The sequence below is a fragment of the Siphateles boraxobius genome, unplaced genomic scaffold (assembly GCF_051911475.1).
Source record: "Siphateles boraxobius isolate OS27281-9 unplaced genomic scaffold, OSU_SipBor_1 77, whole genome shotgun sequence".
In the NCBI taxonomy this organism is placed as follows: Eukaryota; Metazoa; Chordata; class Actinopteri; order Cypriniformes; family Leuciscidae; genus Siphateles; species Siphateles boraxobius.
Window position 1 is genome coordinate 120,001 of NW_027509205.1, and position 16,876 is coordinate 136,876.

At 40.9% G+C, this 16,876-nt stretch overlaps 45 non-coding genes across 45 annotated transcripts; all 45 read right to left on the minus strand.

Moving 5' to 3' along the window:
* Positions 1 to 351: 351 nt before the first annotated feature.
* LOC143727588 (5S ribosomal RNA) lies at positions 352 to 470 on the minus strand. The gene has a single exon (XR_013199579.1). It is a non-coding gene; the product is annotated as a 5S ribosomal RNA (ribosomal RNA).
* Positions 471 to 632: 162 nt separating this feature from the next.
* LOC143727589 (5S ribosomal RNA) lies at positions 633 to 751 on the minus strand. Its single transcript, XR_013199580.1, has one exon. It is a non-coding gene; the product is annotated as a 5S ribosomal RNA (ribosomal RNA).
* A 168-nt stretch (positions 752 to 919) lies between these two features.
* On the minus strand, positions 920 to 1,038 carry LOC143726417 (5S ribosomal RNA). The gene has a single exon (XR_013198665.1). It is a non-coding gene; the product is annotated as a 5S ribosomal RNA (ribosomal RNA).
* Positions 1,039 to 1,200: 162 nt separating this feature from the next.
* Positions 1,201 to 1,319, minus strand: LOC143727590 (5S ribosomal RNA). The gene has a single exon (XR_013199581.1). It is a non-coding gene; the product is annotated as a 5S ribosomal RNA (ribosomal RNA).
* A 370-nt stretch (positions 1,320 to 1,689) lies between these two features.
* LOC143726256 (5S ribosomal RNA) lies at positions 1,690 to 1,808 on the minus strand. Its single transcript, XR_013198508.1, has one exon. It is a non-coding gene; the product is annotated as a 5S ribosomal RNA (ribosomal RNA).
* A 161-nt stretch (positions 1,809 to 1,969) lies between these two features.
* On the minus strand, positions 1,970 to 2,088 carry LOC143727591 (5S ribosomal RNA). Its single transcript, XR_013199582.1, has one exon. It is a non-coding gene; the product is annotated as a 5S ribosomal RNA (ribosomal RNA).
* Positions 2,089 to 2,451: 363 nt separating this feature from the next.
* On the minus strand, positions 2,452 to 2,570 carry LOC143727592 (5S ribosomal RNA). The gene has a single exon (XR_013199583.1). It is a non-coding gene; the product is annotated as a 5S ribosomal RNA (ribosomal RNA).
* A 363-nt stretch (positions 2,571 to 2,933) lies between these two features.
* On the minus strand, positions 2,934 to 3,052 carry LOC143726364 (5S ribosomal RNA). Its single transcript, XR_013198613.1, has one exon. It is a non-coding gene; the product is annotated as a 5S ribosomal RNA (ribosomal RNA).
* Positions 3,053 to 3,425: 373 nt separating this feature from the next.
* On the minus strand, positions 3,426 to 3,544 carry LOC143727593 (5S ribosomal RNA). Its single transcript, XR_013199584.1, has one exon. It is a non-coding gene; the product is annotated as a 5S ribosomal RNA (ribosomal RNA).
* A 162-nt stretch (positions 3,545 to 3,706) lies between these two features.
* On the minus strand, positions 3,707 to 3,825 carry LOC143727594 (5S ribosomal RNA). The gene has a single exon (XR_013199585.1). It is a non-coding gene; the product is annotated as a 5S ribosomal RNA (ribosomal RNA).
* A 370-nt stretch (positions 3,826 to 4,195) lies between these two features.
* LOC143726257 (5S ribosomal RNA) lies at positions 4,196 to 4,314 on the minus strand. The gene has a single exon (XR_013198509.1). It is a non-coding gene; the product is annotated as a 5S ribosomal RNA (ribosomal RNA).
* Positions 4,315 to 4,475: 161 nt separating this feature from the next.
* On the minus strand, positions 4,476 to 4,594 carry LOC143727596 (5S ribosomal RNA). The gene has a single exon (XR_013199587.1). It is a non-coding gene; the product is annotated as a 5S ribosomal RNA (ribosomal RNA).
* A 168-nt stretch (positions 4,595 to 4,762) lies between these two features.
* LOC143726419 (5S ribosomal RNA) lies at positions 4,763 to 4,881 on the minus strand. Its single transcript, XR_013198667.1, has one exon. It is a non-coding gene; the product is annotated as a 5S ribosomal RNA (ribosomal RNA).
* A 162-nt stretch (positions 4,882 to 5,043) lies between these two features.
* LOC143727597 (5S ribosomal RNA) lies at positions 5,044 to 5,162 on the minus strand. The gene has a single exon (XR_013199588.1). It is a non-coding gene; the product is annotated as a 5S ribosomal RNA (ribosomal RNA).
* A 369-nt stretch (positions 5,163 to 5,531) lies between these two features.
* Positions 5,532 to 5,650, minus strand: LOC143726259 (5S ribosomal RNA). Its single transcript, XR_013198511.1, has one exon. It is a non-coding gene; the product is annotated as a 5S ribosomal RNA (ribosomal RNA).
* A 161-nt stretch (positions 5,651 to 5,811) lies between these two features.
* Positions 5,812 to 5,930, minus strand: LOC143727598 (5S ribosomal RNA). Its single transcript, XR_013199589.1, has one exon. It is a non-coding gene; the product is annotated as a 5S ribosomal RNA (ribosomal RNA).
* Positions 5,931 to 6,302: 372 nt separating this feature from the next.
* Positions 6,303 to 6,421, minus strand: LOC143727599 (5S ribosomal RNA). The gene has a single exon (XR_013199590.1). It is a non-coding gene; the product is annotated as a 5S ribosomal RNA (ribosomal RNA).
* Positions 6,422 to 6,583: 162 nt separating this feature from the next.
* Positions 6,584 to 6,702, minus strand: LOC143727600 (5S ribosomal RNA). Its single transcript, XR_013199591.1, has one exon. It is a non-coding gene; the product is annotated as a 5S ribosomal RNA (ribosomal RNA).
* A 168-nt stretch (positions 6,703 to 6,870) lies between these two features.
* Positions 6,871 to 6,989, minus strand: LOC143726420 (5S ribosomal RNA). Its single transcript, XR_013198668.1, has one exon. It is a non-coding gene; the product is annotated as a 5S ribosomal RNA (ribosomal RNA).
* A 162-nt stretch (positions 6,990 to 7,151) lies between these two features.
* LOC143727601 (5S ribosomal RNA) lies at positions 7,152 to 7,270 on the minus strand. Its single transcript, XR_013199592.1, has one exon. It is a non-coding gene; the product is annotated as a 5S ribosomal RNA (ribosomal RNA).
* A 370-nt stretch (positions 7,271 to 7,640) lies between these two features.
* LOC143726260 (5S ribosomal RNA) lies at positions 7,641 to 7,759 on the minus strand. Its single transcript, XR_013198512.1, has one exon. It is a non-coding gene; the product is annotated as a 5S ribosomal RNA (ribosomal RNA).
* A 161-nt stretch (positions 7,760 to 7,920) lies between these two features.
* On the minus strand, positions 7,921 to 8,039 carry LOC143727602 (5S ribosomal RNA). Its single transcript, XR_013199593.1, has one exon. It is a non-coding gene; the product is annotated as a 5S ribosomal RNA (ribosomal RNA).
* Positions 8,040 to 8,402: 363 nt separating this feature from the next.
* LOC143727603 (5S ribosomal RNA) lies at positions 8,403 to 8,521 on the minus strand. Its single transcript, XR_013199594.1, has one exon. It is a non-coding gene; the product is annotated as a 5S ribosomal RNA (ribosomal RNA).
* A 363-nt stretch (positions 8,522 to 8,884) lies between these two features.
* Positions 8,885 to 9,003, minus strand: LOC143726365 (5S ribosomal RNA). The gene has a single exon (XR_013198614.1). It is a non-coding gene; the product is annotated as a 5S ribosomal RNA (ribosomal RNA).
* A 373-nt stretch (positions 9,004 to 9,376) lies between these two features.
* Positions 9,377 to 9,495, minus strand: LOC143727604 (5S ribosomal RNA). The gene has a single exon (XR_013199595.1). It is a non-coding gene; the product is annotated as a 5S ribosomal RNA (ribosomal RNA).
* A 162-nt stretch (positions 9,496 to 9,657) lies between these two features.
* LOC143726313 (5S ribosomal RNA) lies at positions 9,658 to 9,776 on the minus strand. Its single transcript, XR_013198563.1, has one exon. It is a non-coding gene; the product is annotated as a 5S ribosomal RNA (ribosomal RNA).
* Positions 9,777 to 10,146: 370 nt separating this feature from the next.
* LOC143726261 (5S ribosomal RNA) lies at positions 10,147 to 10,265 on the minus strand. The gene has a single exon (XR_013198513.1). It is a non-coding gene; the product is annotated as a 5S ribosomal RNA (ribosomal RNA).
* A 161-nt stretch (positions 10,266 to 10,426) lies between these two features.
* Positions 10,427 to 10,545, minus strand: LOC143727605 (5S ribosomal RNA). Its single transcript, XR_013199596.1, has one exon. It is a non-coding gene; the product is annotated as a 5S ribosomal RNA (ribosomal RNA).
* A 168-nt stretch (positions 10,546 to 10,713) lies between these two features.
* LOC143726421 (5S ribosomal RNA) lies at positions 10,714 to 10,832 on the minus strand. The gene has a single exon (XR_013198669.1). It is a non-coding gene; the product is annotated as a 5S ribosomal RNA (ribosomal RNA).
* Positions 10,833 to 10,994: 162 nt separating this feature from the next.
* On the minus strand, positions 10,995 to 11,113 carry LOC143727607 (5S ribosomal RNA). Its single transcript, XR_013199598.1, has one exon. It is a non-coding gene; the product is annotated as a 5S ribosomal RNA (ribosomal RNA).
* A 369-nt stretch (positions 11,114 to 11,482) lies between these two features.
* LOC143726262 (5S ribosomal RNA) lies at positions 11,483 to 11,601 on the minus strand. The gene has a single exon (XR_013198514.1). It is a non-coding gene; the product is annotated as a 5S ribosomal RNA (ribosomal RNA).
* Positions 11,602 to 11,762: 161 nt separating this feature from the next.
* Positions 11,763 to 11,881, minus strand: LOC143727608 (5S ribosomal RNA). The gene has a single exon (XR_013199599.1). It is a non-coding gene; the product is annotated as a 5S ribosomal RNA (ribosomal RNA).
* A 370-nt stretch (positions 11,882 to 12,251) lies between these two features.
* Positions 12,252 to 12,370, minus strand: LOC143726396 (5S ribosomal RNA). Its single transcript, XR_013198645.1, has one exon. It is a non-coding gene; the product is annotated as a 5S ribosomal RNA (ribosomal RNA).
* A 163-nt stretch (positions 12,371 to 12,533) lies between these two features.
* Positions 12,534 to 12,652, minus strand: LOC143727609 (5S ribosomal RNA). The gene has a single exon (XR_013199600.1). It is a non-coding gene; the product is annotated as a 5S ribosomal RNA (ribosomal RNA).
* Positions 12,653 to 13,015: 363 nt separating this feature from the next.
* Positions 13,016 to 13,134, minus strand: LOC143727610 (5S ribosomal RNA). The gene has a single exon (XR_013199601.1). It is a non-coding gene; the product is annotated as a 5S ribosomal RNA (ribosomal RNA).
* A 162-nt stretch (positions 13,135 to 13,296) lies between these two features.
* Positions 13,297 to 13,415, minus strand: LOC143727611 (5S ribosomal RNA). The gene has a single exon (XR_013199602.1). It is a non-coding gene; the product is annotated as a 5S ribosomal RNA (ribosomal RNA).
* A 363-nt stretch (positions 13,416 to 13,778) lies between these two features.
* Positions 13,779 to 13,897, minus strand: LOC143727612 (5S ribosomal RNA). The gene has a single exon (XR_013199603.1). It is a non-coding gene; the product is annotated as a 5S ribosomal RNA (ribosomal RNA).
* A 162-nt stretch (positions 13,898 to 14,059) lies between these two features.
* On the minus strand, positions 14,060 to 14,178 carry LOC143727613 (5S ribosomal RNA). The gene has a single exon (XR_013199604.1). It is a non-coding gene; the product is annotated as a 5S ribosomal RNA (ribosomal RNA).
* A 363-nt stretch (positions 14,179 to 14,541) lies between these two features.
* Positions 14,542 to 14,660, minus strand: LOC143726366 (5S ribosomal RNA). Its single transcript, XR_013198615.1, has one exon. It is a non-coding gene; the product is annotated as a 5S ribosomal RNA (ribosomal RNA).
* A 365-nt stretch (positions 14,661 to 15,025) lies between these two features.
* LOC143727614 (5S ribosomal RNA) lies at positions 15,026 to 15,144 on the minus strand. Its single transcript, XR_013199605.1, has one exon. It is a non-coding gene; the product is annotated as a 5S ribosomal RNA (ribosomal RNA).
* A 162-nt stretch (positions 15,145 to 15,306) lies between these two features.
* On the minus strand, positions 15,307 to 15,425 carry LOC143727615 (5S ribosomal RNA). The gene has a single exon (XR_013199606.1). It is a non-coding gene; the product is annotated as a 5S ribosomal RNA (ribosomal RNA).
* A 370-nt stretch (positions 15,426 to 15,795) lies between these two features.
* On the minus strand, positions 15,796 to 15,914 carry LOC143726263 (5S ribosomal RNA). Its single transcript, XR_013198515.1, has one exon. It is a non-coding gene; the product is annotated as a 5S ribosomal RNA (ribosomal RNA).
* A 161-nt stretch (positions 15,915 to 16,075) lies between these two features.
* Positions 16,076 to 16,194, minus strand: LOC143727616 (5S ribosomal RNA). Its single transcript, XR_013199607.1, has one exon. It is a non-coding gene; the product is annotated as a 5S ribosomal RNA (ribosomal RNA).
* Positions 16,195 to 16,362: 168 nt separating this feature from the next.
* LOC143726422 (5S ribosomal RNA) lies at positions 16,363 to 16,481 on the minus strand. The gene has a single exon (XR_013198670.1). It is a non-coding gene; the product is annotated as a 5S ribosomal RNA (ribosomal RNA).
* A 162-nt stretch (positions 16,482 to 16,643) lies between these two features.
* Positions 16,644 to 16,762, minus strand: LOC143727618 (5S ribosomal RNA). The gene has a single exon (XR_013199609.1). It is a non-coding gene; the product is annotated as a 5S ribosomal RNA (ribosomal RNA).
* Positions 16,763 to 16,876: the final 114 nt, after the last annotated feature.

The following is a 16,876-nucleotide window of genomic DNA, read 5'->3' on the forward strand; positions in this document are numbered from 1 at the left end:
CTATTTAAAAGGTTAGACCATTAGTGAAGAAAACTAAGAACAACTTTTGAAAAAACTCAAACTCTTTCATGCTTTCTGAAGAATCTCAGAGACTTTTTAAGGGTTTTTGAAGAAGCTCAGGGACTCTTTTTTTTTTTTCTTAAAAAAGCTTACAACACCTAGTATTCCCATGCGGCCTCCCATCCAAGTACTAACCAGGCCTTATTTAAAAGCTTAGACCATTAGTGAAGAAGACTAAGAAGAACTTTTGAAAAAACTCAAACTCTTTCATGCTTTCTGAAGAATCTCAGAGACTTTTTAAGGCTTTTTGAAGCTCAGGCACTCTTTTTTTTTTTTTTTTTTTTTTTTAAAAGCTTACAGCACCTGGTATTCCCAGGCGGTCTCCCATCCAAGTACTAACCAGGCCCGACCCTGCTTAGCTTCCGAGATCAGACGAGATCGGGCGTGCCCAAGGTGGTATGGCCGTAAGCGAAAACTGCTGCCAAAATTGGGCTATTTAAAAGGTTAGACCATTAGTGAAGAAAACTAAGAACAACTTTTGAAAAAACTCAAACTCTTTCATGCTTTCTGAAGAATCTCAGAGACTTTTTAAGGCTTTTTGAAGCTCAGGCACTCTTTTTTTTTTTTTAAAAAGCTTACAGCACCTGGTATTCCCAGGCGGTCTCCCATCCAAGTACTAACCAGGCCCGACCCTGCTTAGCTTCCGAGATCAGACGAGATCGGGCGTGCCCAAGGTGGTATGGCCGTAAGCGAAAACTGCTGCCAAAATTGGGCTATTTAAAAGGTTAGACCATTAGTGAAGAAAACTAAGAACAACTTTTGAAAAAACTCAAACTCTTTCATGCTTTCTGAAGAATCTCAGAGACTTTTTAAGGGTTTTTGAAGAAGCTCAGGGACTCTTTTTTTTTTTTCTTAAAAAAGCTTACAACACCTAGTATTCCCATGCGGCCTCCCATCCAAGTACTAACCAGGCCCGACCCTGCTTAGCTTCCGAGATCAGACGAGATCGGGCGTGCCCAAGGTGGTATGGCCGTAAGCGAAAACTGCTGCCAAAATTGGGCTATTTAAAAGGTTAGACCATTAGTGAAGAAAACTAAGAACAACTTTTGAAAAAACTCAAACTCTTTCATGCTTTCTGAAGAATCTCAGAGACTTTTTAAGGCTTTTTGAAGCTCAGGCACTCTTTTTTTTTTTTTAAAAAGCTTACAGCACCTGGTATTCCCAGGCGGTCTCCCATCCAAGTACTAACCAGGCCCGACCCTGCTTAGCTTCCGAGATCAGACGAGATCGGGCGTGCCCAAGGTGGTATGGCCGTAAGCGAAAACTGCTGCCAAAATTGGGCTATTTAAAAGGTTAGACCATTAGTGAAGAAAACTAAGAACAACTTTTGAAAAAACTCAAACTCTTTCATGCTTTCTGAAGAATCTCAGAGACTTTTTAAGGGTTTTTGAAGAAGCTCAGGGACTCTTTTTTTTTTTTCTTAAAAAAGCTTACAACACCTAGTATTCCCATGCGGCCTCCCATCCAAGTACTAACCAGGCCTTATTTAAAAGCTTAGACCATTAGTGAAGAAGACTAAGAAGAACTTTTGAAAAAACTCAAACTCTTTCATGCTTTCTGAAGAATCTCAGAGACTTTTTAAGGCTTTTTGAAGCTCAGGCACTCTTTTTTTTTTTTTTTTTTTTTAAAAGATTACAGCACCTGGTATTCCCAGGCGGTCTCCCATCCAAGTACTAACCAGGCCCGACCCTGCTTAGCTTCCGAGATCAGACGAGATCGGGCGTGCCCAAGGTGGTATGGCCGTAAGCGAATACTGCTGCCAAAATTGGGCTATTTAAAAGGTTAGACCATTAGTGAAGAAAACTAAGAACAACTTTTGAAAAAACTCAAACTCTTTCATGCTTTCTGAAGAATCTCAGAGACTTTTTAAGGCTTTTTGAAGCTCAGGCACTCTTTTTTTTTTTTTAAAAGCTTACAGCACCTGGTATTCCCAGGCGGTCTCCCATCCAAGTACTAACCAGGCCCGACCCTGCTTAGCTTCCGAGATCAGACGAGATCGGGCGTGCCCAAGGTGGTATGGCCGTAAGCTAAAACTGCTGCCAAAATTGGGCTATTTAAAAGGTTAGACCATTAGTGAAGAAAACTAAGAACAACTTTTGAAAAAACTCAAGCTCTTTCATGCTTTCTGAAGAATCTCAGAGACTTTTTAAGGCTTTTTGAAGAAGCTCAGGGACTCTTTTTTTTTTTTCTTAAAAAAGCTTACAACACCTAGTATTCCCATGCGGCCTCCCATCCAAGTACTAACCAGGCCTTATTTAAAAGCTTAGACCATTAGTGAAGAAGACTAAGAAGAACTTTTGAAAAAACTCAAACTCTTTCATGCTTTCTGAAGAATCTCAGAGACTTTTTAAGGCTTTTTGAAGCTCAGGGACTCTTTTTTTTTTTTTTAAAAGCTTACAGCACCTGGTATTCCCAGGCGGTCTCCCATCCAAGTACTAACCAGGCCCGACCCTGCTTAGCTTCCGAGATCAGACGAGATCGGGCGTGCCCAAGGTGGTATGGCCGTAAGCGAAAACTGCTGCCAAAATTGGGCTATTTAAAAGGTTAGACCATTAGTGAAGAAAACTAAGAACAACTTTTGAAAAAACTCAAACTCTTTCATGCTTTCTGAAGAATCTCAGAGACTTTTTAAGGGTTTTTGAAGAAGCTCAGGGACTCTTTTTTTTTTTTCTTAAAAAAGCTTACAACACCTAGTATTCCCATGCGGCCTCCCATCCAAGTACTAACCAGGCCTTATTTAAAAGCTTAGACCATTAGTGAAGAAGACTAAGAAGAACTTTTGAAAAAACTCAAACTCTTTCATGCTTTCTGAAGAATCTCAGAGACTTTTTAAGGCTTTTTGAAGCTCAGGCACTCTTTTTTTTTTTTTTAAAAGCTTACAGCACCTGGTATTCCCAGGCGGTCTCCCATCCAAGTACTAACCAGGCCCGACCCTGCTTAGCTTCCGAGATCAGACGAGATCGGGCGTGCCCAAGGTGGTATGGCCTTAAGCGAAAACTGCTGCCAAAATTGGGCTATTTAAAAGGTTAGACCATTAGTGAAGAAAACTAAGAACAACTTTTGAAAAAACTCAAACTCTTTCATGCTTTCTGAAGAATCTCAGAGACTTTTTAAGGGTTTTTGAAGAAGCTCAGGGACTCTTTTTTTTTTTTCTTAAAAAAGCTTACAACACCTAGTATTCCCATGCGGCCTCCCATCCAAGTACTAACCAGGCCTTATTTAAAAGCTTAGACCATTAGTGAAGAAGACTAAGAAGAACTTTTGAAAAAACTCAAACTCTTTCATGCTTTCTGAAGAATCTCAGAGACTTTTTAAGGCTTTTTGAAGCTCAGGCACTCTTTTTTTTTTTTTTTTTTTTTTTTAAAAGCTTACAGCACCTGGTATTCCCAGGCGGTCTCCCATCCAAGTACTAACCAGGCCCGACCCTGCTTAGCTTCCGAGATCAGACGAGATCGGGCGTGCCCAAGGTGGTATGGCCGTAAGCGAAAACTGCTGCCAAAATTGGGCTATTTAAAAGGTTAGACCATTAGTGAAGAAAACTAAGAACAACTTTTGAAAAAACTCAAACTCTTTCATGCTTTCTGAAGAATCTCAGAGACTTTTTAAGGCTTTTTGAAGCTCAGGCACTCTTTTTTTTTTTTTAAAAAGCTTACAGCACCTGGTATTCCCAGGCGGTCTCCCATCCAAGTACTAACCAGGCCCGACCCTGCTTAGCTTCCGAGATCAGACGAGATCGGGCGTGCCCAAGGTGGTATGGCCGTAAGCGAAAACTGCTGCCAAAATTGGGCTATTTAAAAGGTTAGACCATTAGTGAAGAAAACTAAGAACAACTTTTGAAAAAACTCAAACTCTTTCATGCTTTCTGAAGAATCTCAGAGACTTTTTAAGGGTTTTTGAAGAAGCTCAGGGACTCTTTTTTTTTTTTCTTAAAAAAGCTTACAACACCTAGTATTCCCATGCGGCCTCCCATCCAAGTACTAACCAGGCCTTATTTAAAAGCTTAGACCATTAGTGAAGAAGACTAAGAAGAACTTTTGAAAAAACTCAAACTCTTTCATGCTTTCTGAAGAATCTCAGAGACTTTTTAAGGCTTTTTGAAGCTCAGGCACTCTTTTTTTTTTTTTTTTTTTTTTAAAGATTACAGCACCTGGTATTCCCAGGCGGTCTCCCATCCAAGTACTAACCAGGCCCGACCCTGCTTAGCTTCCGAGATCAGACGAGATCGGGCGTGCCCAAGGTGGTATGGCCGTAAGCGAATACTGCTGCCAAAATTGGGCTATTTAAAAGGTTAGACCATTAGTGAAGAAAACTAAGAACAACTTTTGAAAAAACTCAAACTCTTTCATGCTTTCTGAAGAATCTCAGAGACTTTTTAAGGCTTTTTGAAGCTCAGGCACTCTTTTTTTTTTTTTAAAAGCTTACAGCACCTGGTATTCCCAGGCGGTCTCCCATCCAAGTACTAACCAGGCCCGACCCTGCTTAGCTTCCGAGATCAGACGAGATCGGGCGTGCCCAAGGTGGTATGGCCGTAAGCGAAAACTGCTGCCAAAATTGGGCTATTTAAAAGGTTAGACCATTAGTGAAGAAAACTAAGAACAACTTTTGAAAAAACTCAAACTCTTTCATGCTTTCTGAAGAATCTCAGAGACTTTTTAAGGGTTTTTGAAGAAGCTCAGGGACTCTTTTTTTTTTTTCTTAAAAAAGCTTACAACACCTAGTATTCCCATGCGGCCTCCCATCCAAGTACTAACCAGGCCCGACCCTGCTTAGCTTCCGAGATCAGACGAGATCGGGCGTGCCCAAGGTGGTATGGCCGTAAGCGAAAACTGCTGCCAAAATTGGGCTATTTAAAAGGTTAGACCATTAGTGAAGAAAACTAAGAACAACTTTTGAAAAAACTCAAACTCTTTCATGCTTTCTGAAGAATCTCAGAGACTTTTTAAGGCTTTTTGAAGCTCAGGCACTCTTTTTTTTTTTTTAAAAAGCTTACAGCACCTGGTATTCCCAGGCGGTCTCCCATCCAAGTACTAACCAGGCCCGACCCTGCTTAGCTTCCGAGATCAGACGAGATCGGGCGTGCCCAAGGTGGTATGGCCGTAAGCGAAAACTGCTGCCAAAATTGGGCTATTTAAAAGGTTAGACCATTAGTGAAGAAAACTAAGAACAACTTTTGAAAAAACTCAAACTCTTTCATGCTTTCTGAAGAATCTCAGAGACTTTTTAAGGGTTTTTGAAGAAGCTCAGGGACTCTTTTTTTTTTTCTTAAAAAAGCTTACAACACCTAGTATTCCCATGCGGCCTCCCATCCAAGTACTAACCAGGCCTTATTTAAAAGCTTAGACCATTAGTGAAGAAGACTAAGAAGAACTTTTGAAAAAACTCAAACTCTTTCATGCTTTCTGAAGAATCTCAGAGACTTTTTAAGGCTTTTTGAAGCTCAGGCACTCTTTTTTTTTTTTTTTTTTTTTAAAAGATTACAGCACCTGGTATTCCCAGGCGGTCTCCCATCCAAGTACTAACCAGGCCCGACCCTGCTTAGCTTCCGAGATCAGACGAGATCGGGCGTGCCCAAGGTGGTATGGCCGTAAGCGAATACTGCTGCCAAAATTGGGCTATTTAAAAGGTTAGACCATTAGTGAAGAAAACTAAGAACAACTTTTGAAAAAACTCAAACTCTTTCATGCTTTCTGAAGAATCTCAGAGACTTTTTAAGGCTTTTTGAAGCTCAGGCACTCTTTTTTTTTTTTTAAAAGCTTACAGCACCTGGTATTCCCAGGCGGTCTCCCATCCAAGTACTAACCAGGCCCGACCCTGCTTAGCTTCCGAGATCAGACGAGATCGGGCGTGCCCAAGGTGGTATGGCCGTAAGCGAAAACTGCTGCCAAAATTAGGCTATTTAAAAGGTTAGACCATTAGTGAAGAAAACTAAGAACAACTTTTGAAAAAACTCAAACTCTTTCATGCTTTCTGAAGAATCTCAGAGACTTTTTAAGGGTTTTTGAAGAAGCTCAGGGACTCTTTTTTTTTTTTCTTAAAAAAGCTTACAACACCTAGTATTCCCATGCGGCCTCCCATCCAAGTACTAACCAGGCCTTATTTAAAAGCTTAGACCATTAGTGAAGAAGACTAAGAAGAACTTTTGAAAAAACTCAAACTCTTTCATGCTTTCTGAAGAATCTCAGAGACTTTTTAAGGCTTTTTGAAGCTCAGGCACTCTTTTTTTTTTTTTTTTTTTTTTTAAAAGCTTACAGCACCTGGTATTCCCAGGCGGTCTCCCATCCAAGTACTAACCAGGCCCGACCCTGCTTAGCTTCCGAGATCAGACGAGATCGGGCGTGCCCAAGGTGGTATGGCCGTAAGCGAAAACTGCTGCCAAAATTGGGCTATTTAAAAGGTTAGACCATTAGTGAAGAAAACTAAGAACAACTTTTGAAAAAACTCAAACTCTTTCATGCTTTCTGAAGAATCTCAGAGACTTTTTAAGGCTTTTTGAAGCTCAGGCACTCTTTTTTTTTTTTTAAAAAGCTTACAGCACCTGGTATTCCCAGGCGGTCTCCCATCCAAGTACTAACCAGGCCCGACCCTGCTTAGCTTCCGAGATCAGACGAGATCGGGCGTGCCCAAGGTGGTATGGCCGTAAGCGAAAACTGCTGCCAAAATTGGGCTATTTAAAAGGTTAGACCATTAGTGAAGAAAACTAAGAACAACTTTTGAAAAAACTCAAACTCTTTCATGCTTTCTGAAGAATCTCAGAGACTTTTTAAGGGTTTTTGAAGAAGCTCAGGGACTCTTTTTTTTTTTTCTTAAAAAAGCTTACAACACCTAGTATTCCCATGCGGCCTCCCATCCAAGTACTAACCAGGCCCGACCCTGCTTAGCTTCCGAGATCAGACGAGATCGGGCGTGCCCAAGGTGGTATGGCCGTAAGCGAAAACTGCTGCCAAAATTGGGCTATTTAAAAGGTTAGACCATTAGTGAAGAAAACTAAGAACAACTTTTGAAAAAACTCAAACTCTTTCATGCTTTCTGAAGAATCTCAGAGACTTTTTAAGGCTTTTTGAAGCTCAGGCACTCTTTTTTTTTTTTTAAAAAGCTTACAGCACCTGGTATTCCCAGGCGGTCTCCCATCCAAGTACTAACCAGGCCCGACCCTGCTTAGCTTCCGAGATCAGACGAGATCGGGCGTGCCCAAGGTGGTATGGCCGTAAGCGAAAACTGCTGCCAAAATTGGGCTATTTAAAAGGTTAGACCATTAGTGAAGAAAACTAAGAACAACTTTTGAAAAAACTCAAACTCTTTCATGCTTTCTGAAGAATCTCAGAGACTTTTTAAGGGTTTTTGAAGAAGCTCAGGGACTCTTTTTTTTTTTTCTTAAAAAAGCTTACAACACCTAGTATTCCCATGCGGCCTCCCATCCAAGTACTAACCAGGCCTTATTTAAAAGCTTAGACCATTAGTGAAGAAGACTAAGAAGAACTTTTGAAAAAACTCAAACTCTTTCATGCTTTCTGAAGAATCTCAGAGACTTTTTAAGGCTTTTTGAAGCTCAGGCACTCTTTTTTTTTTTTTTTTTTTTTAAAAGATTACAGCACCTGGTATTCCCAGGCGGTCTCCCATCCAAGTACTAACCAGGCCCGACCCTGCTTAGCTTCCGAGATCAGACGAGATCGGGCGTGCCCAAGGTGGTATGGCCGTAAGCGAATACTGCTGCCAAAATTGGGCTATTTAAAAGGTTAGACCATTAGTGAAGAAAACTAAGAACAACTTTTGAAAAAACTCAAACTCTTTCATGCTTTCTGAAGAATCTCAGAGACTTTTTAAGGCTTTTTGAAGCTCAGGCACTCTTTTTTTTTTTTTAAAAGCTTACAGCACCTGGTATTCCCAGGCGGTCTCCCATCCAAGTACTAACCAGGCCCGACCCTGCTTAGCTTCCGAGATCAGACGAGATCGGGCGTGCCCAAGGTGGTATGGCCGTAAGCTAAAACTGCTGCCAAAATTGGGCTATTTAAAAGGTTAGACCATTAGTGAAGAAAACTAAGAACAACTTTTGAAAAAACTCAAGCTCTTTCATGCTTTCTGAAGAATCTCAGAGACTTTTTAAGGCTTTTTGAAGAAGCTCAGGGACTCTTTTTTTTTTTTCTTAAAAAAGCTTACAACACCTAGTATTCCCATGCGGCCTCCCATCCAAGTACTAACCAGGCCTTATTTAAAAGCTTAGACCATTAGTGAAGAAGACTAAGAAGAACTTTTGAAAAAACTCAAACTCTTTCATGCTTTCTGAAGAATCTCAGAGACTTTTTAAGGCTTTTTGAAGCTCAGGGACTCTTTTTTTTTTTTTTAAAAGCTTACAGCACCTGGTATTCCCAGGCGGTCTCCCATCCAAGTACTAACCAGGCCCGACCCTGCTTAGCTTCCGAGATCAGACGAGATCGGGCGTGCCCAAGGTGGTATGGCCGTAAGCGAAAACTGCTGCCAAAATTGGGCTATTTAAAAGGTTAGACCATTAGTGAAGAAAACTAAGAACAACTTTTGAAAAAACTCAAACTCTTTCATGCTTTCTGAAGAATCTCAGAGACTTTTTAAGGGTTTTTGAAGAAGCTCAGGGACTCTTTTTTTTTTTTCTTAAAAAAGCTTACAACACCTAGTATTCCCATGCGGCCTCCCATCCAAGTACTAACCAGGCCTTATTTAAAAGCTTAGACCATTAGTGAAGAAGACTAAGAAGAACTTTTGAAAAAACTCAAACTCTTTCATGCTTTCTGAAGAATCTCAGAGACTTTTTAAGGCTTTTTGAAGCTCAGGCACTCTTTTTTTTTTTTTTAAAAGCTTACAGCACCTGGTATTCCCAGGCGGTCTCCCATCCAAGTACTAACCAGGCCCGACCCTGCTTAGCTTCCGAGATCAGACGAGATCGGGCGTGCCCAAGGTGGTATGGCCTTAAGCGAAAACTGCTGCCAAAATTGGGCTATTTAAAAGGTTAGACCATTAGTGAAGAAAACTAAGAACAACTTTTGAAAAAACTCAAACTCTTTCATGCTTTCTGAAGAATCTCAGAGACTTTTTAAGGGTTTTTGAAGAAGCTCAGGGACTCTTTTTTTTTTTTCTTAAAAAAGCTTACAACACCTAGTATTCCCATGCGGCCTCCCATCCAAGTACTAACCAGGCCTTATTTAAAAGCTTAGACCATTAGTGAAGAAGACTAAGAAGAACTTTTGAAAAAACTCAAACTCTTTCATGCTTTCTGAAGAATCTCAGAGACTTTTTAAGGCTTTTTGAAGCTCAGGCACTCTTTTTTTTTTTTTTTTTTTTTTTTAAAAGCTTACAGCACCTGGTATTCCCAGGCGGTCTCCCATCCAAGTACTAACCAGGCCCGACCCTGCTTAGCTTCCGAGATCAGACGAGATCGGGCGTGCCCAAGGTGGTATGGCCGTAAGCGAAAACTGCTGCCAAAATTGGGCTATTTAAAAGGTTAGACCATTAGTGAAGAAAACTAAGAACAACTTTTGAAAAAACTCAAACTCTTTCATGCTTTCTGAAGAATCTCAGAGACTTTTTAAGGCTTTTTGAAGCTCAGGCACTCTTTTTTTTTTTTTAAAAAGCTTACAGCACCTGGTATTCCCAGGCGGTCTCCCATCCAAGTACTAACCAGGCCCGACCCTGCTTAGCTTCCGAGATCAGACGAGATCGGGCGTGCCTAAGGTGGTATGGCCGTAAGCGAAAACTGCTGCCAAAATTGGGCTATTTAAAAGGTTAGACCATTAGTGAAGAAAACTAAGAACAACTTTTGAAAAAACTCAAACTCTTTCATGCTTTCTGAAGAATCTCAGAGACTTTTTAAGGGTTTTTGAAGAAGCTCAGGGACTCTTTTTTTTTTTTCTTAAAAAAGCTTACAACACCTAGTATTCCCATGCGGCCTCCCATCCAAGTACTAACCAGGCCTTATTTAAAAGCTTAGACCATTAGTGAAGAAGACTAAGAAGAACTTTTGAAAAAACTCAAACTCTTTCATGCTTTCTGAAGAATCTCAGAGACTTTTTAAGGCTTTTTGAAGCTCAGGCACTCTTTTTTTTTTTTTTTTTTTTTTAAAGATTACAGCACCTGGTATTCCCAGGCGGTCTCCCATCCAAGTACTAACCAGGCCCGACCCTGCTTAGCTTCCGAGATCAGACGAGATCGGGCGTGCCCAAGGTGGTATGGCCGTAAGCGAATACTGCTGCCAAAATTGGGCTATTTAAAAGGTTAGACCATTAGTGAAGAAAACTAAGAACAACTTTTGAAAAAACTCAAACTCTTTCATGCTTTCTGAAGAATCTCAGAGACTTTTTAAGGCTTTTTGAAGCTCAGGCACTCTTTTTTTTTTTTTAAAAGCTTACAGCACCTGGTATTCCCAGGCGGTCTCCCATCCAAGTACTAACCAGGCCCGACCCTGCTTAGCTTCCGAGATCAGACGAGATCGGGCGTGCCCAAGGTGGTATGGCCGTAAGCGAAAACTGCTGCCAAAATTGGGCTATTTAAAAGGTTAGACCATTAGTGAAGAAAACTAAGAACAACTTTTGAAAAAACTCAAACTCTTTCATGCTTTCTGAAGAATCTCAGAGACTTTTTAAGGGTTTTTGAAGAAGCTCAGGGACTCTTTTTTTTTTTTCTTAAAAAAGCTTACAACACCTAGTATTCCCATGCGGCCTCCCATCCAAGTACTAACCAGGCCCGACCCTGCTTAGCTTCCGAGATCAGACGAGATCGGGCGTGCCCAAGGTGGTATGGCCGTAAGCGAAAACTGCTGCCAAAATTGGGCTATTTAAAAGGTTAGACCATTAGTGAAGAAAACTAAGAACAACTTTTGAAAAAACTCAAACTCTTTCATGCTTTCTGAAGAATCTCAGAGACTTTTTAAGGCTTTTTGAAGCTCAGGCACTCTTTTTTTTTTTTTAAAAAGCTTACAGCACCTGGTATTCCCAGGCGGTCTCCCATCCAAGTACTAACCAGGCCCGACCCTGCTTAGCTTCCGAGATCAGACGAGATCGGGCGTGCCCAAGGTGGTATGGCCGTAAGCGAAAACTGCTGCCAAAATTGGGCTATTTAAAAGGTTAGACCATTAGTGAAGAAAACTAAGAACAACTTTTGAAAAAACTCAAACTCTTTCATGCTTTCTGAAGAATCTCAGAGACTTTTTAAGGGTTTTTGAAGAAGCTCAGGGACTCTTTTTTTTTTTCTTAAAAAAGCTTACAACACCTAGTATTCCCATGCGGCCTCCCATCCAAGTACTAACCAGGCCTTATTTAAAAGCTTAGACCATTAGTGAAGAAGACTAAGAAGAACTTTTGAAAAAACTCAAACTCTTTCATGCTTTCTGAAGAATCTCAGAGACTTTTTAAGGCTTTTTGAAGCTCAGGCACTCTTTTTTTTTTTTTTTTTTTTTAAAAGATTACAGCACCTGGTATTCCCAGGCGGTCTCCCATCCAAGTACTAACCAGGCCCGACCCTGCTTAGCTTCCGAGATCAGACGAGATCGGGCGTGCCCAAGGTGGTATGGCCGTAAGCGAATACTGCTGCCAAAATTGGGCTATTTAAAAGGTTAGACCATTAGTGAAGAAAACTAAGAACAACTTTTGAAAAAACTCAAACTCTTTCATGCTTTCTGAAGAATCTCAGAGACTTTTTAAGGCTTTTTGAAGCTCAGGCACTCTTTTTTTTTTTTTAAAAGCTTACAGCACCTGGTATTCCCAGGCGGTCTCCCATCCAAGTACTAACCAGGCCCGACCCTGCTTAGCTTCCGAGATCAGACGAGATCGGGCGTGCCCAAGGTGGTATGGCCGTAAGCGAAAACTGCTGCCAAAATTAGGCTATTTAAAAGGTTAGACCATTAGTGAAGAAAACTAAGAACAACTTTTGAAAAAACTCAAACTCTTTCATGCTTTCTGAAGAATCTCAGAGACTTTTTAAGGGTTTTTGAAGAAGCTCAGGGACTCTTTTTTTTTTTTCTTAAAAAAGCTTACAACACCTAGTATTCCCATGCGGCCTCCCATCCAAGTACTAACCAGGCCTTATTTAAAAGCTTAGACCATTAGTGAAGAAGACTAAGAAGAACTTTTGAAAAAACTCAAACTCTTTCATGCTTTCTGAAGAATCTCAGAGACTTTTTAAGGCTTTTTGAAGCTCAGGCACTCTTTTTTTTTTTTTCTTTTTTTAAAAGCGTACAGCACCTGGTATTCCCAGGCGGTCTCCCATCCAAGTACTAACCAGGCCCGACCCTGCTTAGCTTCCGAGATCAGACGAGATCAGGCGTGCCCAAGGTGGTATGGCCGTAAGCGAAAACTGCTGCCAAAATTGGGCTATTTAAAAGGTTAGACCATTAGTGAAGAAAACTAAGAACAACTTTTGAAAATACTCAAACTCTTTCATGCTTTCTGAAGAATCTCAGAGACTTTTTAAGGCTTTTTGAAGCTCAGGCACTCTTTTTTTTTTTTTTTTAAAGCTTACAGCACCTGGTATTCCCAGGCGGTCTCCCATCCAAGTACTAACCAGGCCCGACCCTGCTTAGCTTCCGAGATCAGACGAGATCGGGCGTGCCCAAGGTGGTATGGCCGTAAGCTAAAACTGCTGCCAAAATTGGGCTATTTAAAAGGTTAGACCATTAGTGAAGAAAACTAAGAACAACTTTTGAAAAAACTCAAGCTCTTTCATGCTTTCTGAAGAATCTCAGAGACTTTTTAAGGCTTTTTGAAGAAGCTCAGGGACTCTTTTTTTTTTTTCTTAAAAAAGCTTACAACACCTAGTATTCCCATGCGGCCTCCCATCCAAGTACTAACCAGGCCTTATTTAAAAGCTTAGACCATTAGTGAAGAAGACTAAGAAGAACTTTTGAAAAAACTCAAACTCTTTCATGCTTTCTGAAGAATCTCAGAGACTTTTTAAGGCTTTTTGAAGCTCAGGGACTCTTTTTTTTTTTTTTAAAAGCTTACAGCACCTGGTATTCCCAGGCGGTCTCCCATCCAAGTACTAACCAGGCCCGACCCTGCTTAGCTTCCGAGATCAGACGAGATCGGGCGTGCCCAAGGTGGTATGGCCGTAAGCGAATACTGCTGCCAAAATTGGGCTATTTAAAAGGTTAGACCATTAGTGAAGAAAACTAAGAACAACTTTTGAAAAAACTCAAACTCTTTCATGCTTTCTGAAGAATCTCAGAGACTTTTTAAGGCTTTTTGAAGCTCAGGCACTCTTTTTTTTTTTTTTAAAAGCTTACAGCACCTGGTATTCCCAGGCGGTCTCCCATCCAAGTACTAACCAGGCCCGACCCTGCTTAGCTTCCGAGATCAGACGAGATCGGGCGTGCCCAAGGTGGTATGGCCGTAAGCTAAAACTGCTGCCAAAATTGGGCTATTTAAAAGGTTAGACCATTAGTGAAGAAAACTAAGAACAACTTTTGAAAAAACTCAAGCTCTTTCATGCTTTCTGAAGAATCTCAGAGACTTTTTAAGGCTTTTTGAAGAAGCTCAGGGACTCTTTTTTTTTTTTCTTAAAAAAGCTTACAACACCTAGTATTCCCATGCGGCCTCCCATCCAAGTACTAACCAGGCCTTATTTAAAAGCTTAGACCATTAGTGAAGAAGACTAAGAAGAACTTTTGAAAAAACTCAAACTCTTTCATGCTTTCTGAAGAATCTCAGAGACTTTTTAAGGCTTTTTGAAGCTCAGGGACTCTTTTTTTTTTTTTTAAAAGCTTACAGCACCTGGTATTCCCAGGCGGTCTCCCATCCAAGTACTAACCAGGCCCGACCCTGCTTAGCTTCCGAGATCAGACGAGATCGGGCGTGCCCAAGGTGGTATGGCCGTAAGCGAATACTGCTGCCAAAATTGGGCTATTTAAAAGGTTAGACCATTAGTGAAGAAAACTAAGAACAACTTTTGAAAAAACTCAAACTCTTTCATGCTTTCTGAAGAATCTCAGAGACTTTTTAAGGCTTTTTGAAGCTCAGGCACTCTTTTTTTTTTTTTTAAAAGCTTACAGCACCTGGTATTCCCAGGCGGTCTCCCATCCAAGTACTAACCAGGCCCGACCCTGCTTAGCTTCCGAGATCAGACGAGATCGGGCGTGCCCAAGGTGGTATGGCCGTAAGCGAAAACTGCTGCCAAAATTGGGCTATTTAAAAGGTTAGACCATTAGTGAAGAAAACTAAGAACAACTTTTGAAAAAACTCAAACTCTTTCATGCTTTCTGAAGAATCTCAGAGACTTTTTAAGGGTTTTTGAAGAAGCTCAGGGACTCTTTTTTTTTTTTCTTAAAAAAGCTTACAACACCTAGTATTCCCATGCGGCCTCCCATCCAAGTACTAACCAGGCCTTATTTAAAAGCTTAGACCATTAGTGAAGAAGACTAAGAAGAACTTTTGAAAAAACTCAAACTCTTTCATGCTTTCTGAAGAATCTCAGAGACTTTTTAAGGCTTTTTGAAGCTCAGGCACTCTTTTTTTTTTTTTTAAAAGCTTACAGCACCTGGTATTCCCAGGCGGTCTCCCATCCAAGTACTAACCAGGCCCGACCCTGCTTAGCTTCCGAGATCAGACGAGATCGGGCGTGCCCAAGGTGGTATGGCCTTAAGCGAAAACTGCTGCCAAAATTGGGCTATTTAAAAGGTTAGACCATTAGTGAAGAAAACTAAGAACAACTTTTGAAAAAACTCAAACTCTTTCATGCTTTCTGAAGAATCTCAGAGACTTTTTAAGGGTTTTTGAAGAAGCTCAGGGACTCTTTTTTTTTTTTCTTAAAAAAGCTTACAACACCTAGTATTCCCATGCGGCCTCCCATCCAAGTACTAACCAGGCCTTATTTAAAAGCTTAGACCATTAGTGAAGAAGACTAAGAAGAACTTTTGAAAAAACTCAAACTCTTTCATGCTTTCTGAAGAATCTCAGAGACTTTTTAAGGCTTTTTGAAGCTCAGGCACTCTTTTTTTTTTTTTTTTAAAAGCTTACAGCACCTGGTATTCCCAGGCGGTCTCCCATCCAAGTACTAACCAGGCCCGACCCTGCTTAGCTTCCGAGATCAGACGAGATCGGGCGTGCCCAAGGTGGTATGGCCGTAAGCGAAAACTGCTGCCAAAATTGGGCTATTTAAAAGGTTAGACCATTAGTGAAGAAAACTAAGAACAACTTTTGAAAAAACTCAAACTCTTTCATGCTTTCTGAAGAATCTCAGAGACTTTTTAAGGCTTTTTGAAGCTCAGGCACTCTTTTTTTTTTTTTAAAAAGCTTACAGCACCTGGTATTCCCAGGCGGTCTCCCATCCAAGTACTAACCAGGCCCGACCCTGCTTAGCTTCCGAGATCAGACGAGATCGGGCGTGCCCAAGGTGGTATGGCCGTAAGCGAAAACTGCTGCCAAAATTGGGCTATTTAAAAGGTTAGACCATTAGTGAAGAAAACTAAGAACAACTTTTGAAAAAACTCAAACTCTTTCATGCTTTCTGAAGAATCTCAGAGACTTTTTAAGGGTTTTTGAAGAAGCTCAGGGACTCTTTTTTTTTTTTCTTAAAAAAGCTTACAACACCTAGTATTCCCATGCGGCCTCCCATCCAAGTACTAACCAGGCCTTATTTAAAAGCTTAGACCATTAGTGAAGAAGACTAAGAAGAACTTTTGAAAAAACTCAAACTCTTTCATGCTTTCTGAAGAATCTCAGAGACTTTTTAAGGCTTTTTGAAGCTCAGGCACTCTTTTTTTTTTTTTTTTTTTTTTAAAGATTACAGCACCTGGTATTCCCAGGCGGTCTCCCATCCAAGTACTAACCAGGCCCGACCCTGCTTAGCTTCCGAGATCAGACGAGATCGGGCGTGCCCAAGGTGGTATGGCCGTAAGCGAATACTGCTGCCAAAATTGGGCTATTTAAAAGGTTAGACCATTAGTGAAGAAAACTAAGAACAACTTTTGAAAAAACTCAAACTCTTTCATGCTTTCTGAAGAATCTCAGAGACTTTTTAAGGCTTTTTGAAGCTCAGGCACTCTTTTTTTTTTTTTAAAAGCTTACAGCACCTGGTATTCCCAGGCGGTCTCCCATCCAAGTACTAACCAGGCCCGACCCTGCTTAGCTTCCGAGATCAGACGAGATCGGGCGTGCCCAAGGTGGTATGGCCGTAAGCGAAAACTGCTGCCAAAATTGGGCTATTTAAAAGGTTAGACCATTAGTGAAGAAAACTAAGAACAACTTTTGAAAAAACTCAAACTCTTTCATGCTTTCTGAAGAATCTCAGAGACTTTTTAAGGGTTTTTGAAGAAGCTCAGGGACTCTTTTTTTTTTTTCTTAAAAAAGCTTACAACACCTAGTATTCCCATGCGGCCTCCCATCCAAGTACTAACCAGGCCCGACCCTGCTTAGCTTCCGAGATCAGACGAGATCGGGCGTGCCCAAGGTGGTATGGCCGTAAGCGAAAACTGCTGCCAAAATTGGGCTATTTAAAAGGTTAGACCATTAGTGAAGAAAACTAAGAACAACTTTTGAAAAAACTCAAACTCTTTCATGCTTTCTGAAGAATCTCAGAGACTTTTTAAGGCTTTTTGAAGCTCAGGCACTCTTTTTTTTTTTTTAAAAAGCTTACAGCACCTGGTATTCCCAGGCGGTCTCCCATCCAAGTACTAACCAGGCCCGACCCTGCTTAGCTTCCGAGATCAGACGAGATCGGGCGTGCCCAAGGTGGTATGGCCGTAAGCGAAAACTGCTGCCAAAATTGGGCTATTTAAAAGGTTAGACCATTAGTGAAGAAAACTAAGAACAACTTTTGAAAAAACTCAAACTCTTTCATGCTTTCTGAAGAATCTCAGAGA